Raw genomic sequence first — 19,389 nt, forward strand, 5'->3', positions numbered from 1 at the left:
TTGCTGTTGCGTTCCCCTCAGCATTGGCTGATGTCCATCTTTCCTCCTCTCCAAATGATGCATCCACTGCATTGGTACAAAGCCTAGCAATATGCCCCAGAACTCCACACTTTTTGCAAGCACACTTCTTTGGTAGACGACCCTCCTCACCTGCTCTAATCCTCTGGTTCCTTGGTCTTCCTGGTGGTCTAGTAATGACAGGAGCGTGGAGTTTGAACCCTGGATCTACTATGTTCCATTGATCTTTCCCCAATAGTGCAGGCACATTGTCAGCATAAGCAGCCATAAATTTGGCAACAGAGAAATACTCAGAGCAATATTGATCAACTTCACCATCTGCACCCCCGATAACGGTCATCAGATGTAGGGCATGTATGCATGGCTTCCCACGGATCTGCCATTGCCTACAAGTACATTCTCTAGTACTTAGGTTCACAGGATACCTCCATACCCTATTTTTAGTGTCAGTATAGGTAACCTCTCCCTCATATGTACCAGATCGAATACATTTCATCTTCAGGCCTCTTGCCTTCAAGTGCAATGCCTTAATCAGTGATGGGAGCATTTGATGACCAACATATTGTGTTTCTTCAATTCTTTTGTGAAGAGCCATCTTTATCATGATCATTTGCCTCATCTTGTCAAATGCTTGCCACAACAAGAGCCCTTTCACTGACTTGAACTTTGAATTGAAGCACTCTGGAAGGTTACTGGTCACATAATCTACTTTGCAGATTTCGTTGAATTTGCTTCTTGACCACACCTTACCATGATGTGCATCCATGTACTCCTTCACAAGAGGATTTTGAGCATACAACACTCTCAAATGGTGTTCATGCTTCCTTTTGCTGCATGTGTATGATGCTGGCCATAAGTTCTCATCATAAACTTTACCTTTGAACTTCTTTTTGAAATTATGCGCTAGGTGTCGCATACATTCCCTATGCTCCACTCCAGGGAATACAATTTCCACTCCACTCTCTAAACCCTTGCAAGCATCTGTGTGTATAGCCAAACCTGGGGGTGTGCCTATAATGTTGCGCAACTGCTGCAGAAACCAGACCCAACTTTCCTCAGACTCTGCCTCCACCACACCAAATGCAACTGGGAATAGCCAGTTGTGTCCATCAACTGCAGAAGCTACTACTAGCTGTCCTCTCCATCTTCCAGTCAAATGTGTAGCATCTACAGCCAAATAGGGCCTGCAACCATCTAGAAACCCCTGCCAGCAAGCCTTGAAACAAACAAAATCCCTTCTGAAGCACTCCTTCTGAAATGACTTCCCTTTTATTTTGAATTGAACTGTATGCTTGTCAATCTCTACAACACTCCCTAGACTTGCCATCTCCACTTCAGCTTTGAAAGTGTAAAGCAGCTGAAAACTGTCATTCCATTGACCATTAATTCTGTGAAGAGCCTTTTCCCTAGCATTGAAAATTCTCATGTAAGGAATTTCTATCTTGTACTTCTCAAAAAGCTTCCCATGGAGTGCTGTTGGACCAAGTCCAGGTTCTTCTCTCAGCCAATCCAATATAGCATCTGCCACCCACCTAGTTTTTGCTAGCTTGGTTTTGGCCTTCCCCCCTCCCCCTCCAGGTGGACAGGTGTGCTTGTGTGGGTTTTTCTTTATGTGAAACAAAATAAAAGGGTAAAAAATAGTTAAGAAACCTTACTCAACAATCTGAAACTAAATTACTAACTGAACTTGGATTACCTGAATATATTTGCTCTTTCTCATACGAGATGCATGCAACTTCCACCTACACCTAGGATATGGACAAAAAACTCTGAACCTTGCTGTCTCACTCCTTTTAATCTTATAGGCGTTTTCAGATATAATGCACCATGTTGTCACTGCATTCCGACAGTCCACCAATGATTGGAAAATGGTACCTACGCTAAGGTCAGGTTTTTCCCTGTTCCACTCAATTGTTGGCATGTCATCACCATCGTATTCATCCTCGATTAAGCTGTCCATGTTCTCCACCTTCTCTTCATCGTCAGTGTCATCAAACCTAGCTTGGCTGATGGGCTCCTCCATATATTTGTCATCCACTGCTTGCTGACTGGCTACATCGACCAGTTCAGGAAACATCATCTCATCTTCATCATCATTTGTAGGCACTGCCTCGTCAGGTTCTGCATCCTTTTCTACACCAACTGCAGAAGGTACACGAGAAGCAGCAGCTGAATCGGAACCACAATTGGCAACAGGCATGTTGTGGCTCCATGAACCACTTGCTTTACTTGGTGTTGACCTACAAGGAGTGCCGGGGTGCTGGCTATTAGCACAGGCAGATGATGTCTGAACTCCCTTCCCATTCACCCGTTCTGCGCGTGGCTGAAGCACATCGATTTGGAGTTTACCGAATCGGCAACAAGCAATCCCAGCAAAAAGCAACGGCATATGATCGTCGCAAGTTAGTGGGAGAAATCTTTGCTCGTCACTGCTGAAGTAATTCAGTTCAACAGCATCGGCATCACTCCAGGTATATGTGTTTCTGAGCTCAGCTTGCAAATCTTTGAAAGATATGCTGGTTTCTACCACTTTGGGATAGAAAAATGATGAAATCAAATGCGGTTTAGTACCACACAGCACACTAGTTTCCATTCTAATCGCCAGCCGGAAAGCCAGCGTGGGATCAATCCTATTTTGTTGAAGGAAATAAAGGCTTCAGTTAGCCGGGTAAAATCGAGCACAAATTCGAACGATTCAAGCAAATAGAAGTCAAATACGGCCTACAATACGACTTAGAACGTCAAGTCGAGAGGAAAGAATGCTTACCCAGGTTTAATCCATGAATTATCTGCTGCGGATTCGACCCAATCCTCTCCACGGGCGACTGCATTCCGGGCGTCCTCACTCAACATCGCCATGTAATCCTAGATGGGGAGGTGGGCTATATCTGGCGGAGACGCGACGTCGCCGACGAACGGAATAGGGGCATAGGGTGGAGGAAACAACTGCGGTGGACGCGGCACGACGCCGGCGAAGGAGGCGGGGCGCCGCGGTGCAGCGCGGCCTGTCTAGATATGTTTCAGATTCAGACAAGCTGCCCAATACGTGTCTCCTTGCGGTCCCACCCGTCAGCAAGCAACAGTCAGCTGAAGACTCAGCCCCATTCGTCAGCAATTAACGGTCAATTGACGCTCAATGGACGGTCAAGACAACAAACGGCCGCTATGAGCATTTGTGAGAGTTTCAGCTAAGGAAGAGGGGAAAAGTGAGCAAAAGTTTGGAGCGTGGGGAAAAGTGAGCACAACTAAGGAACCAGGGGCACTAATTTAAATATCCCTTCAAAATAAAAAGGCCAAAAGAAAGTTATCCCTACAAAATCATATAGTCTGGCTATGCTCTATCATCCTTGCACAACGAATTTAGATCATGCACAACCTTGGTATTGGCCAAGTAATTTTTTTCACACCTTTACTTTCTCAAACCTTTTCAACTCTCACGCAATACATGAGCGTAAGCCATGGTTTTAGCACTATAAGTGGAATGGAACGTGGTGGAGGTTGCAAGACAAACAAGGAGAAGATGGTCACATTAACTAGGCATATCAATGAGCTATGGAGATGCTCATCAATAGATATCAATGTGAATGAGTAGGGATTGCCATACAAATGATGCACTAGAGCTAAGAGTATGTCAAAGCTCTTAAAGAAAACTAGTGGGTGTGCATCCAACTTGCTTGCTCACGAAGACCTAAGGCAATTTTGAGGAAGCCTATCATTGGAATATACAAGCCAAGTTATATAATGAAAATTCCCACTAGCTATATGGTGGTGACAAAACGAGAGACTCTCAATCATGAAGATCATGGTGCTTAATAAGAACAAGTGTGGAAGGATAGTAGTATTGTCCCTTCTCTCCTTTTCTCTCATTTTTTTGGTGGGCTCTTTGGCCTCTTTTTTTTGGTGGGCATCTTTGGCCTCCTTTTGTGTATGGGCTTCGCTGGCCTCTTTTATTTCCTCACATGGGACAATGCTCCATCAATGATGATCATCACACTTACAACTCAAAACTTAGAACAATGATGACTCTATATGAAATGCCTTCGGTAGTGTACCGTGACAATGATCTAGCATGGCATAGACATTAATGGAAACATCATGCTAGCTATCTTATGATCATGCAATGGCAATGTAGAAGTGGTGGCACATGTCATGAGTTGCATGGCAATATATCTCGGAATGGCTTTGAAAAAGCCATAGTAGGTAGATATGGTGGCTGTTTTGTGGGAGGCTAATGGTGGGTTTCGCGTACCGGGAAAGTTGCACGACACTAAAAAGATAGTGATGGTGGAAGGTGAAAGTGCATCTAAACCATGGACTCAACATTAGTCATGAAGAACTCATATCTTGTTGCAAAAGTTTTAGTAGTAATCGAAACAAAGCATTCAACGCATACTCCTAGGGGAAGGGTTGGTAGGTATAAACCATTGCGCGATCCCGACCGCCACACAAAGGATGACAATCAATAGACTAATCATGCTCAGACTTCATCACATAGCGGTTCACCATACGTGCATGCTACGGGAATCACTAACTTCAACACAAGTATTCCTAGATCCACAACACCTTACTAACAACTTAAATATTACCACAACCACAACTCAAAACTAATTGAGATGAATCAAACTTCTCTTATTATTCAATGCATATGAAGGTGGAAGTTTTCATATCCCTTTGGATAACTACCCCTTTTGAGACTACTTTCATAGCATAAATCAACTACCAAGCCACGCGCTTCCATGCTCTAAAAGATATAGGTGAAGCACACAGAGCAAAATCAACTAGCTCAAAAGATATAAGTGAAGCACATGTGAGCTGAATTGTCTACCAAAGGATATAAGTGAAGCTCGACAAAATCACGGTGAGTGCATGTCTCTCTCTCTAGGTGGGAAGCAAGGACGATTGTGACACAACAAAAATAAAAGACTCCTACGATACAAGACGCTCCAAGCAAAACACATAACATGTGGTGAATAAAAATATAGCCCCAAGTAACGTTACCGATGGATTGAAGACGAAAGAGGGGATGCCTTCCCGGGGCATCCCCAACCTTAGGATTTTACGGCATCCTTGAATCAACTTGGGGTGCCTTGGGAATCCCCAAGCTTGAGCTCTTGCCACTCTTTATATCTTTGTCCATAAGAACTTCATCCAAAACTTGAAAACTTTACAACACGAAACTTAAACAGAAACTCGTGATATCATTAGTATAAGAAAGCAATCCACCACTTCCTTAGGTACTGTAGTAAACTTAAATTATACTTATGTTGATGTTGGGTTACTGTATTTTCAATCTTCCATGGCTAATACCCCCCGATACTATCCATAGTTTCATCAAAATAAGCAACCAACTCAACAAAAACAGAATCTGTTAACAACAGACCAGTCTGTAGCGATATGTATACTTCGTATACTTCTGGTCCTTCAACAATTCTGGAAAATTACGACAGACTAAAGAATTTGTGTAGAAATTAGCAGCAAAAAGAATCAACTCAAAATCTCTTACAAAAAAAATTTAAAATTCTTTTCGTGAGCAGAAAGTTTCTGTCTTTTCTAGCATGACCAAACGATCATCCCCAAGACTAAACATAACGGTTTTACTTGGCACAAATGCAAAAGAAACACAAAAAACACAATCATAACAGAATTATGAAAGTGTGGAAAACACAAAACAGAAAGAAAAAGGATAGATTCGTTGGGTTGCCTCCCAACAAGCGCTATTGTTTAACGCCCTTAGCTAGGCAAAAGGTGATGGAATCACGTATAGTCATCTTCGGTGCTCAAACCATAAGTAGCCCTCATCATAGATTCATAAGGCAATCTTATTTTATTTCTAGGAAAATGCTCCATGCCCTTCTTTAGAGGAAATTGAAACGTAATATTCCCTTCCTTCATATCGATGATAGCACCAATAGTCCTTAGGAAAAGTCTACCAAGAATAATGGGACATGAAGGATTGCAATCTATGTCAAGTACAATGAAATCCACGGGTACATAGTTCTTATTTGCAACAATAAGAACATCATTGATCCTTCCCATGGGTTTCTTGACAGTAGAATCCGCAAGATGCAAATTAAGAGAACACTCTTCAATCTCATGAAAACCAAGAATATCACATAAAGACTTTGGAATCGCGGAAACACTAGCACCCAAATCACACAAAGCATTGCATTCATAGTTTTTGATCTTGATTTTGATAGTAGGTTCCCACTCATCATGATTTTTGATCTTGATTTTGATAGTAGTTTTCTAGGTATAAAGACTTCTAATTCGAGCTTCTCTTCAAGAGATTTCATCATAGCATCTACGATATGAGCGGTAAAGGCTTTGCTTTGGCTATAAGCATGTGGAGAGTTTGCAATGGATTGCATCAAAGAGATGCATTTAAACAAGGAGCAACTGTCATAATTGAATTCCTTGAAATCCAAAGTGGGAGTTTCATTACTACACAATATTTCGATTTCTTCTACTCCACTCTCCACACCTTTATCATCAAGATAGGTGGACTCCGAATCATTGGGGCGTTTTTCAACCAAAGTGGATTAATATCCAGCCCCTTCATCAATAGGTTTGACACGCGAAAACAAAGATTCAAGAGGAGTCACACCAAGCACTTTAAGATCTTCGTGATTTGCATCACTAGAACGCACCCTTTTAAACCATTCATGCCTAGAGCGAATTTGGGTGGTTCTTTCTTTGCTCTCATTCATGGAGACACGCATAGCTTTTAAAGTTTCATCCAAGTTGACCTTGGGAGGAGCACATCTAACTTTCAAAGCATCAATATCACAAGACATCCTATCAACGCTCTTAGCCAAATCGTCTATTTTGAGTAGTTTTTCCTCTATGGACGCATTGAAAATCTTTTGAGAGTTGATGAACTCTTTGATATTACTCTCTAAATCAGAGGGTAATTTGTTGTGATTTCCATAATTTTTTTTGTAGGAATTGCCATAATTGTTAGAGGAGTTACTAGGAAAAGGCCTAGGAACACAGTTTCCTCTAAAAGCATTGTTGTTGCCAAAATTATTCCTACCAACAAAATTAACGTCCAAACTAGCGTTCCTACTCTCAATCAAGGAGGATAGTGGCATGTCATTAGGATCTAAAGGAGTATTTCTACTAGCAACCAAATTCATAAACTCGTCCATCTTAGCACTAAGCGAGTTAATTTCTTCTATAACGTGTACCTTTTTTGCTAGCAGGTGACCTTTCAGTGTACCACTGAGAGTAGTTGGTCATGATATTGTCGAGGAGTTTTGTAGCGTCTCCTAACGTGATTTCCATGAACGTTCCACCTGAGGCGGAGTCCAAGATATTGCGAGAAGAAAAATTCAAGCCAGCGTAAAAGATTTGTATAATCATCCACAAACTCAAGCCATGAGCGGGACAATTTCTAATCATTAACTTCATCCTCTCCCAAGATTGTGCAGCATGTTCATGATCAAGTTGCTTGAAACTCATGATATCGTTATGTAAGGAGATAATCTTAGCCGGCAGAAAATACTTGGATATGTATGCATCTTTGCACTTATCCCAAGAATCGATACTATTTTTAGGCAAAGAAGAAAACCAAGTTTTTGCGCGATCTCGCAACGAGAAAGGAAAAAGCTTCAACTTAATCACGTCATTATCCACATATCTTTTCTTTTGCATATCGCAAAGTTCAATGAAGGTAATGAGATGGGATACGACATCTTCACTAGAAAGGCCAGAGAATTGCTCTTTCATAACAAGATTCAGCAAGGCAGCATTGATTTCATACGATTCCACACTAGTGGCGGGAGCAATCGGATACTAATAGAATCATTATTATTGGTACTCGAGAAGTCGCAGAGTTTGGTGTTTTCAGCCATGATGACTTCAACAAACCAATAAGAACACAAGCAAGCAAGAAAACTGGCAACGGAAAACAGGGAAAAGGCAAAAGAAAACGGCGAAGGAGAAAGGCAAATGAAAACGGCAAATGTGAAGTGGGGGAGAGGAAAACGAGAGGCAACTGGAAAAAAGGTAAATGCAAGAGATGAGTTTGTGACACCTACTTGGATATATCTTGACTTGATCTCTCCTCGGCAAGCGATCCTCCTCCCCGGCAACGACGCTAGAAATCCTTCTGCTACTACGACAACAGACCTTCCTTAGCAATGACACCAGGAATCCTTCTGTCACGGGCTACGCCTTTAGGGACTTCCTTGGAAAATATGCAAAGGATTTCCCCGTGGCCTTGGAGCCTTGCGTTGGTGTTCCCTTGAAGAGGAAAGGGTGATGTAGCACAGCGGCGGTAAGTATTTACCTCAGTTTGAGAACCAAGGTATCGATCTAGTGGGAGGTGCATGTCGAGTCACAAGTGCCTGCACAAACACAACGAGCTTGCACCCAACGCTATGAAGGGGTTGTCGATCCCTTATAGATTGTTTGCAAAGTGAGAACTGAAAGCAAAAAGAAAACAAAGCAAAGTAAAAGCGAAAGTGGAGACGATAGTTGTGAATAGACCCAGGGGCCGTAGTGTTCACTAGTGGCTTCTCTCATGAAAGCAAGTAGACGGTGGGTGAACGAATTACTGTCGAGCAATTGATAGAACCACGCAAAGTCGTGACGTCATCTATGGCAATGATTATATCTATAGGCATCACGTCCAAAACAAGTAGACCGATACTTTCTGCATCTACTACTATTACTCCACACGTCGATCGCTATCCAGCATGCATCTAATGTATTAAGTTCATAAGAACAGAGTAACGCCTTAAGCAAGATGACATGATGTAGATGGACAATCTCATATCTACGATAAAATCCCATCTTGTTACCCTTGATGGAAACAACATGATGCGTGCCTTGCTGCCCCTTCTGTCACTGGGAAGGGTCACCACACGGTATGAACCCAAAACCAAGCACTTCTCCCATTGCAAGAATCATAGATCTAGTTGGCCAAACAAAACCCAAGCCTCGGAGAGACTTACAAGGATATCAAATCATGCATATAAGAAATCATCAAAGACTCAAATATATATCATAGATAATCTGATCACAAATCCACAATTCATCGGATCTCGACAAACACACCGCCAAAGAGGATTACATCGGATAGATCTCCATGAAGATCATGGAGAACTTTGTATTGAAGATCCAAGAGAGAGAAGAAGCCATCTAGCTACTAACTACGGACCCGTAGGTCTGAAGTGGACTACTCACGAGTGATTGGAGAGGCGATGACGTTGATGTAGAAGCCCTCCAACTCCAAAGTCCCCTTCGGCAGGGCACCGGGAAGGGTCTCCAGATGAGATCTCGCCGAAACGGAAGCTTGCGGCGGCGGAAAAGTGTTTTCGTGGATGCCCTGATTTTTTTTCTGGATTTTAGGGAATATATAGGCCAAAGAGCTAGGGTAGGGGGCGCCAGGGAGGCCACAAGCTTGGTAGCCACTGCCCCTTGGTGGCGGCTACAAGGCTTGTGGGCCCCCTATGGTCCCGTGCCTTGGCCCTCAAGTCCCCCGATCTTCTTCTGTTCTGGAAAATTTTATTTCGGGGATTTTATTCCGTTTGGACTCCGTTCCAAAATCAGATCTGAAAAGAGTCAAAAACACAGAAAACATGAAATGGCACTTGGCACTGAATTAATAAGTTAGTCCCAAAAAAGATATAAAAGGTACATAGAACAGCCAAAGTTGACAAGATAACAACATGAAACCATCAAAAATTATAGATACGTTTGAGACGTATCAGTCGGCCATTTTGTTAGTGCATATATCTCCATATGTGGTTTTGGTAATTGATGACAATTCCTATGGACTAATGCCTTAAGTTATATTTATAGGATTTGTCCATAGGCACTTCTTGAAGTCCATCTGTTGGGTTCAAGGAGTTTATATGATGACCAAGATGGTATTCAAGGCATTATCCAAAGAATGGTCATAGAGACACTGGTTGATCAAGATCTCAGACAAAGAGTAAATCATGATGATCAACACACAAAGCGTATAAGATGTACAGAGAGGGATCAAGTGATCCCATGGTATTGTAAGCATTGTCCATTACGTGTTTGTGTACTAACCCATGGTCTTTGTGAGAGTCCTATGTGGGGGTTAGGTGTGCTTCCATGGGCTTGCGTCAAAAGGAAGATCTCATACAACCCATGAAGGATGACATCAAGTGGCGATCGTCATCAAGATTGTGGTGTGCAAGTTCAAGTGGATCACCACGAATATATCAATGAAACTATTGTTAATGATCATGTGTTGATAAGGACAAGCTCATGTTCTAACAAGGACAAGATCAAGATAAGCATTCGTGAGCACTACATGCTTGATTCTTGTGGATGTTCACATGGTGGACAAATGAAGATGAATACATAAGCTAGGCTCTCCACATTGTGTATGGGAGAGCTACTTGAAGACTTCATCATGTCTTGCTTACAACTTGAGCCAAGAAGGAACAACAACATCAAGCTCAAGTGAAAGGGCTAACTCAAAGGTATCAGTTCCTTTGACGTCAGTTGTGCGGACTGATGATCAGCGAATAAAAGTATACACTCAAGTATGGATCATCAGTACCCCTTTTATGATTCTTGAGTCTTTAGGGATCCCGCACTATTAAGAGGGGATCACAGGTTTTGCGATGAACTTGGACAAACTACATCTCCACTGTTTTGCTCAGACCACATCTCCACTGCTCTGCTGTTATCTGAAAACAGAACCAGTGCCTCGGACATCCGGCTTCCTCCGGACGTCCGAGGGCCGGACGACCGACTGCTTCGGAAATCCGGAATCCTATACCAGAGAAATCAGAGCCATATAACTCAGACTTCCGGCTCCCTTCGGACGTCCGAGGCCCGGATATCCGACCAGCTTCGGAATTCCGGAACTATGCACTAGAGAAACTTGAGGCATATAACCCGGAATTCCGGCTCCCTCCGGACGTCCGAGGGCCGGTCAAGGTTCAGACGACCGAGAGGCTTCGGAAATCCGGAGCCCTGCACCAGAAGAACTTGAGCCCTATAACTCGGATTTCCGGCTCCCTTCGGACGTCCGAGGGCCGGACATGCGTCCCCTTTCGGAACTCCGGAACCTCCCACCAGTAGAAGTTGAGTCGAATAACTCGGATTTCCGGCCTTCTCCGGACGTCCGGTCGCTGTTCAATTCACAGTATTTTCAGTGATATCTACAGGCCTCGGACGACCGACCCCTGTCGGACGTCCGACCCCTCGCGGACGCCCGGACTTCCGGAAACTTTCGGACGTCCGGACCCTGTGTGACTTAATGTGTCCCCAACGGCTATTTTTCTCTCCCCACTATAAATACACCCCTCCCACTTCGTGAGAGGGTTGCCCAACACAGCCTTATCCTCATAAGAAAACACTTCTACCTCACACACATTTGCTCACACCAAATCTTAGAACCCAAGAGCATTTGTGAGCCCCTTTGAGAGTTGTTCCAATCAAAAGATAGACCGTCTCCCTCTCCTCCTTTCAACCCAAGCTATTTGAGATTTGAGCAAGTTTTGAGCATTCCCCGTGATCTTGTTACTCTTGGAGGTTGGAGACTCCTAGGCGGTAGGAGTTCTTCGGAGAGGAATCAATCCGTGTGATTACCCCCCGGAAAAGTTTGTGAGGGTTTGGAAGCCACCTCAAAGGCTTACCACTAGTGGTTGAGAAACGCCTTCATGGTGTTATCTCAAAGGGAGAATAGGGTGAGCCTTCGTGGCGTTGGTGTGCCTTCGTGGTAACATCCACCTCTCTAACGGTGACTAGCTTCCCTCCAAGGAAGTGAACATCGGGATACATCTTCGTCTCAGTGACCTTGGTTATCCTTAACCCTAACTCCTTACTTGTGGTTTACTTGTGTTACTTGAGCATACATACATTCCATATTGTTTGTGCTCATTATATTGTGTTGGCTATTTCTTGTACAAGATTAATCATTCAAGCATACCCTCTATATCCACACGTTCATACTTGCAGCCTTTGATATATCGTGTGATATAGTGTGATCTAGTATCTTTTGTTGTTCACCTACTTGTCGTGTGATATAGCTCAAGAAAGTTTGTCTAACTTACTTGTGCTTGTTAGTAACTGTATTGTGTCCATCTTGGTAGATCGTGTTGTTGATACATGTTGCAGTGCCTAGTGCATTTAGGATTTGTGCCTGACTAGTACCCTCTTAGTTTATTTCCGCATTAGTTTCTAGCCAAATCCGAAGAAGTTTTTAAATAGCCTATTCACCCCCCTCTAGGCGTCATCGAGGTCTTTTCAATTGGTATCAGAGCTAGGTCTCTCTTTAATTAGGTTTCACGACCTAGAGAGTATCGATGTCAACTATTGGATTAGTGCACAATGGCATCTTTGACTTTGATGGCACAAATTATACCCTATGGAGAATTCGTATGCTTCATCACTTTCGGGCCATGGGCCCAAATACTTTACGAATTGTTCTTGTAGGGATTGCCGACAAAAAGGATGATGCATCTTCATCTACTAATGAGATGTATCTTGATTGTGAGGCTTTCTTGCCATTCATCGAACCATAAGTCCTGAAGTGTTTAAGTCTATCTCGACTTGCAAGTCAGCTCATGAAGTTTGGACTAAACTTGAAGATATATATGGTGGGTCCAATCTTGATGAAGACGGTATTATGATGAAGGAGTTGGTGCATGAGCTCTTCACTCTTTTCAATCTTAAAGAGTCCACCACTACTTCCATATCCGATTGCTTGCACACCTCAACATATTCAATCTCACATGGTAATGACATGGTGAGTGAAGAAATATATGTTGATGAAAATGTCATAGCCTCTATGGACACGAGCATATCTAGCACCACACATAGTGTCAATTATTGTGCTGATAGGTCATGCATTTCACCTAAAGATCCCTCGACAAATGTCTGTGGTGATATGCCTGCTTCCTCGTGTCCTCTTGATCAAAATATCTTGTTTCTCCCTAGTTGCTCTATGACTAACCATTTAGGGGAAATCAAGAAATATGAAGTACTTTTGACTAATGAAGAATCTGATTGACCAAAAGGATCATCATCAACTCCTCCAGTTCACATGTGCCTCATGGCAAGAGGTAATAATGAGGTATCATCTTCCCTGTGCAATAACGATGATATTTGCGATGAGGATGATGATGATGATTTGACCGAAAATATATATGTGATCAGTAAAATTCTTCATAAAGCTAAAAATAACGCTCTTCAAAGATTCCAAGATGTTCTTGCTTACTTTGTAAATTGTAATGATTCACTTAATCATGAACAAGCTAAAAGTGAACAACTTGAACATGAACTTGAGAAGAGTCATCAAGCATGTAGAGACTTAAGATCTTCAAAAGGAGAGATTGAGATTGCTCATGATAAACTTAAAATGGATTTTGAGGTCCTTCTCCTTGAATGCAATAATGTCAAGGGAGAGCTCATCAAAACCTCTAAGATCTATGAGGAGCGTCAATCTACTCATGAGAAGTCTCTATTTGCTACTTACTCCTCTCATATTGTTGATGATACTTGTACATCTAACTCTACCTCATTTGAAGTATCAACATTGAAGGAGAATATTGAGCTACGTGCTCAACTTGATTTACTAACTAACAATTATGGGAAGTTGGAAGAAAACCATGTAATGCTCACAAGCTCTCATGCTGATCTTCTAACATCCTATAATGTGAAAAAGTTAGCTCATGAGGCTATCATCACCAAGGTAACATCAAATGAGCCTCATGTGGACAATGGCACTACTTCCAGTCAAATTACTATATTTCCATGTGCTAGTCCTCGTAATTCGTCTACTCATAATGTTGCTACCTCGTGTTATGAATTACTTTCCTTGCCTTGTTGCTCTAACATTGAAGCTTACACTTCCTCTAGTACTTGCATTGATACTAACCGTGCACAGGAAATCGAAGAGCTCAAGGCCCAAGTCAATTCTTTGAAGAAAGACTTGGAACAGTGTCATGAAGGGATGTCCACACTCAACAACGTCCTGTGTGAGCAAACATCTCCGAATGACAAAAATGATGTTGGAGTAAACTCAAACAAGAACAAGAGGGGCCTAGAACAAGTCAAGAATTCGGCCAAAATCATTTGCTTCAAGTGCAAAGTTAAAGGGCACCATGTTAGATCTTGCCCTCTGAAGACGAAGTCTCAAAGTCACAAGCAACAAGGGAAGCGGCCACAAATTCAATCACGTATTCAACTACAAGTTGAAGGAAGGCCTCTTCCCAATAAGACCCATGCCAACACTCCCCAAGGTGAGAAAACAACTGGGAAGAAAACAAAGGGTAGATGTTGCTACTTATGTCGTGAGAAGGGTCACGTCGCTTCGTCTTGCACGAGAGGTAACTTATCCAACCCAATCACTATTGATGATACCTATTTCCTTGGGAAGGATAAGGTTGGCAATGTGTTTACCAAGTTTGTTGGTACTCAAAATGGTGTCAAGAAAAGAACCATTTGGGTTGCCAAGCCTATTGTGATTAACCTCTTAGGACCCAACGTAGTTGGGGACTAACAAGCTCAAACTTGATCAATAGGTTACTATGGAGGACATTAGAGACTTGGATACATAATGAAGAATTAAGGGGTCCTCATCATTCATATTATCTCAAGCCAAGTCATTTGGATTATCGAGTTTCTATCTTATATCCAATGTGCCTCCTTACGGTAACTTATACTTAAACTGTTTACGTTGTTAGGTGCTTGCCCCTTTGCATGTTGTGGTTTTGTACCTTGCATGCGTTTGTATATGTTGTGCTTCCAACTTTCTTATCTTGAGTAATCGAGTATGGGTATGTTGGTTTGCATATCATGTACATGTGAGTCTTGTATTGAGCCTTTTTGCATCTTGTTTATATTTTTCTTGTTGGCTCTTGTGAGAGATTAATGGATTATCCCATTGTGGGGGAGTGATGTGCTTTGCACACCTCACAATACTATAAATGTGTATACATCGGGAATTCCACTTAGTTTTGATACTTCAAGATTATCCAGTTTCTATGTGGTATGTCTTACTCATGAGAAATTCAAATTCTATATGGTCAATTAAGTATCTCTTGTTGGTGTTAATTTGCCACTTGTTAATGTTGTTGGTGTTGGGGAACGTCGCATGGGAAACAAAAAATTTCCTACGCGCATGAAGACCTATCATGGTGATGTCCATCTACGAGACGGGATGAGTGATCTATGTACCCTTGTAGATCGTAAAGCAGAAGCGTTAGTGAACGCGGTTGATGTAGTGTAACGTCCTCACGTCCCTCGATCCGCCCCGCGAACATCCCGCGATCAGTCCCACGATCTAGTACCGAACGGACGGCACCTCCGCGTTCAGCACACGTACAGCTCGACGATGATCTCGGCCTTCTTGATCCAACAAGAGAGACGGAGAGGTAGAAGAGTTCTCCAGCAGCGTGACGGCGCTCCGGAGGTTGGTGATGACCTTGTCTCAACAGGGCTCCGCCCGAGCTCCGCAGAAACGTGATCTAGAGGAAAAACCATGGAGGTATGTGGTCGGGCTGCCGTGGAAAAGTCGTCTCAAATCAGCCCTAAAACCTCTGTATATATAGGTGGGAGGGAGGGGACCTTGCCTTGGGGCTCAAGGAGCCCCAAGGGGGTCGGCCGAGTCCAAGGGGGAAGGCTCCCCCCAAACCGAGTTGGACTTGGTTTGGTGGGTGGGAGTCCTTCCTTCCCTTCCCACCTCCTCTTTTTTTTTCTTTTCTCTTTGATTTTCTTTCCTAGGCGCATAGGGCCCTTTTGGGCTGCCCCACCAGCCCACTAAGGGCTGGTGCGCCACCCTCAAGGCCTATGGGCTTCCCCGGGGTGGGTTGCCCCCCCGGTGAACTCCTGGAACCCATTCGTCATTCCCGGTACATTCCCGGTAACTCCGAAAACCTTCCGGTAATCAAATGAGGTCATCCTATATATCAATCTTTGTTTCCGGACCATTCCGGAAACCCTCGTGACGTCCGTGATCTCATCCGGGACTCCGAACAACATTCGGTAACCCACCATATAACTCAAATACGCATAAAACAACGTCGAACCTTAAGTGTGCAGACCCTGCGGGTTCGAGAACTATGTAGACATGACCCGAGAGACTCCTCGGTCAATATCCAATAGCGGGACCTGGATGCCCATATTGGATCCTACATATTCTACGAAGATCTTATCGTTTGAACCTCAGTGTCAAGGATTCATATAATCCCGTATGTCATTCCCTTTGTCCTTCGATATGTTACTTGCCCGAGATTCGATCGTCAGTATCCGCATACCTATTTCAATCTCGTTTACCGGCAAGTCTCTTTACTCGTTCCGTAATACAAGATCCCGCAACTTACACTAAGTTACATTGCTTGCAAGGCTTGTGTGTGATGTTGTATTACCGACTGGGCCCCGAGATACCTCTCCGTCACACGGAGTGACAAATCAAAGTCTTGATCCATACTAACTCAACTAACACCTTCAGAGATACCTGTAGAGCATCTTTATAGTCACCCAGTTACATTGCGATGTTTGATACACACAAAGCATTCCTGTAGTGTCAGTGAGTTATATGATCTCATGGTCATAGGAATAAATACTTGACACGCAGAAAACAGTAGCAACAAAATGACACGATCAACATGCTACGTCTATTAGTTTGGGTCTAGGCCATCGCGTGATTCTCCGAATGACGTGATCTAGTTATCAAGCAACAACACTTTGTTCATAATCAGAAGACACTGACTATCTTTGATCAACTGGCTAGCCAACTAGAGGCTTGCTAGGGACGGTGTTTTGTCTATGTATCCACACATGTAAATGAGTCTTCATTTAATACAATTATAGCATGGATAATAAACGGTTATCTTGATACAGGAATTATAATAATAACTATATTTATTATTGCCTCTAGGGCATAATTCCAAGAGTCTCCCACTTGCACTAGAGTCAATAATCTAGCCCTCACATCATCATGTGATTTACATTGTAATAAATCTAACACCCATACAGTTCTGGTGTTGATCATGCTTTGGCCGTGGAAGAGGTTTAGTGAGCGGGTCTGCTACATTCAGATCCGTGTGCACTTTGCATATATTTACATCCTCTCCCTCGACGTAGTCACGGATAAGGTTGAAGCGTCGTTTGATGTGTCTGGTCTTCTTGTGAAACTGTGGTTCCTTTGCTAAGGCAATGGCACCCGTGTTGTCACAGAACAAGGTTATTGGATTCAGTGCGCTTGGCACCACTCCAAGATCCGTCATGAACTGCTTCATCCAGACACCCTCCTTAGCCGCCTCCAAGGCAGCCATGTACTCCGCTTCACATGTAGAATCTGCTACGACGCTTTGCTTGGAACTGCACCAGCTTACCGCACCCCCATTAAGAATAAATACGTATTCGGTTTGTGACTTAGAGTCGTCCGGATCTGTGTCAAAGCTTGCATCGACGTAACCTTTTACGACGAGCTCTTCGTCACCTCCATACACGAGAAACATCTCCTTAGTCCTTTTCAGGTACTTCAGGATATTCTTGACCGCTGTCCAGTGATCCACTCCTGGATTACTCTGGAACCTACCCGCCATACTTATGGCCAGGCTAACATCCGGTCTAGTGCACAGCATTGCATACATGATAGAACCTATGGCTGAAGCATAGGGGACGGAGCGCATATGCTCTCTATCTTCATCAGTTGCTGGGCACTGAGTCTTACTCAATCTCGTACCTTGTAAAACTGGCAAGAACCCTTTCTTGGACTGTTCCATTTTGAACCTCTTCAAAACTTTTTCAAGGTATGTGCTTTGTGAAAGTCCTATCAGGCGTTTCGATCTATCCCTGTAGATCTTAATGCCTAGAATGTAAGCAGCTTCTCCTAGGTCCTTCATAGAGAAACTTTTATTCAAGTAATCCTTTATGCTCTCCAAAAACTCTACGTTGTTTCCAATCAGCAATATGTCATCCACATATAATATTAGAAACGCCACAGAGCTCCCATTCACTTTCTTGTAAATACAAGATTCTCCAACCACTTGTATAAACCCAAATGCTTTGATCCCCTCATCAAAGCGTTTGTTCCAACTCCGAGATGCTTGCACCAGTCCATAAATGGATCGCTGGAGCTTGCACACCTTGTTAGCATTCTTAGGATCGACAAAACCTTCGGGTTGTATCATATACAACTCTTCCTTAAGGAAACCGTTAAGGAACGCCGTTTTGACATCCATCTGCCAGATTTCATAATCGAAAAATGCAGCTATTGCTAACATGATTCTGACGGACTTAAGCATCACTACGGGTGAGAATGTCTCATCGTAGTCAACTCCTTGAACTTGTGAAAAACCCTTTGCCACAAGTCGAGCTTTATAAACGGTCACATTGCCGTCAGCGTCCGTTTTCCTCTTAAAGATCCATTTGTTCTGAATAGCCTTGCGGCCCTCAGGTAGTACCTCCAAAGTCCACACTTTGTTCTCATACATGGATCCTATCTCGGACTTCATGGCTTCTAGCCATTTGTTGGAATCTGGGCCCACCATTGCTTCTTCATAATTTGCAGGTTCATTGTTGTCTAACAACATGATTGATAAGACGGGATTACCGTACCACTCTGGAGCAGCACGTGGTCTCGTCGACCTGCGTGGTTCAACAGAAACTTGAACCGGAGTTTCATGATCATCATCATTAACTTCCTCGTCAACCGGCGTCGCAATGACAGAGGTTTCCCCTTGCCCTGCGCCACCATCCAGAGGGATGAGAGGTTCGACAACCTCGTCAAGTTCTATCTTCCTCCCACTCAATTCTCTCGAGAGAAACTCCTTCTCGAGAAAAGCTCCGTTTTTAGCAACAAACACTTTGCCCTCGGATTTGAGATAGAAGGTGTACCCAACTATCTCTTTTGGGTAACCTATGAAGACGCACTTTTCCGCTTTGGGTTCCAGCTTTTCAGGCTGAAGCTTTTTGACATAAGCATCACATCCCCAAACTTTAAGAAACGACAACTTTGGCCTTTTGCCATACCACAGTTCGTATGGTGTCATCTCAACGGATTTTGATGGTGCCCTATTTAAAGTGAATGCAGCTGTTTCTAATGCATAACCCCAAAATGATAACGGCAAATCGGTAAGAGACATCATAGATCGCACCATCTCTAATAAAGTACGATTACAATGTTTGGACACACCATTACGCTGTGGTGTTCCAGGCGGTGTCAACTGTGAAGCAATTCCACATTGTCTTAAGTGAGCACCAAACTCGAAACTCAGATATTCACCCCCACGATCAGACCGTAGGAACTTGATCTTCTTGTTACGATGATTTTCCACTTCACTCTGAAATTGCTTGAACTTTTCAAATGTTTCAGACTTGTGCTTCATCAAGTAGACATAACCATATCTACTCAAATCGTTAGTGAAGGTG

Source organism: Hordeum vulgare, chromosome 5H (genome assembly GCF_904849725.1).
Source record: "Hordeum vulgare subsp. vulgare chromosome 5H, MorexV3_pseudomolecules_assembly, whole genome shotgun sequence".
Classification (NCBI taxonomy): Eukaryota; Viridiplantae; Streptophyta; class Magnoliopsida; order Poales; family Poaceae; genus Hordeum; species Hordeum vulgare.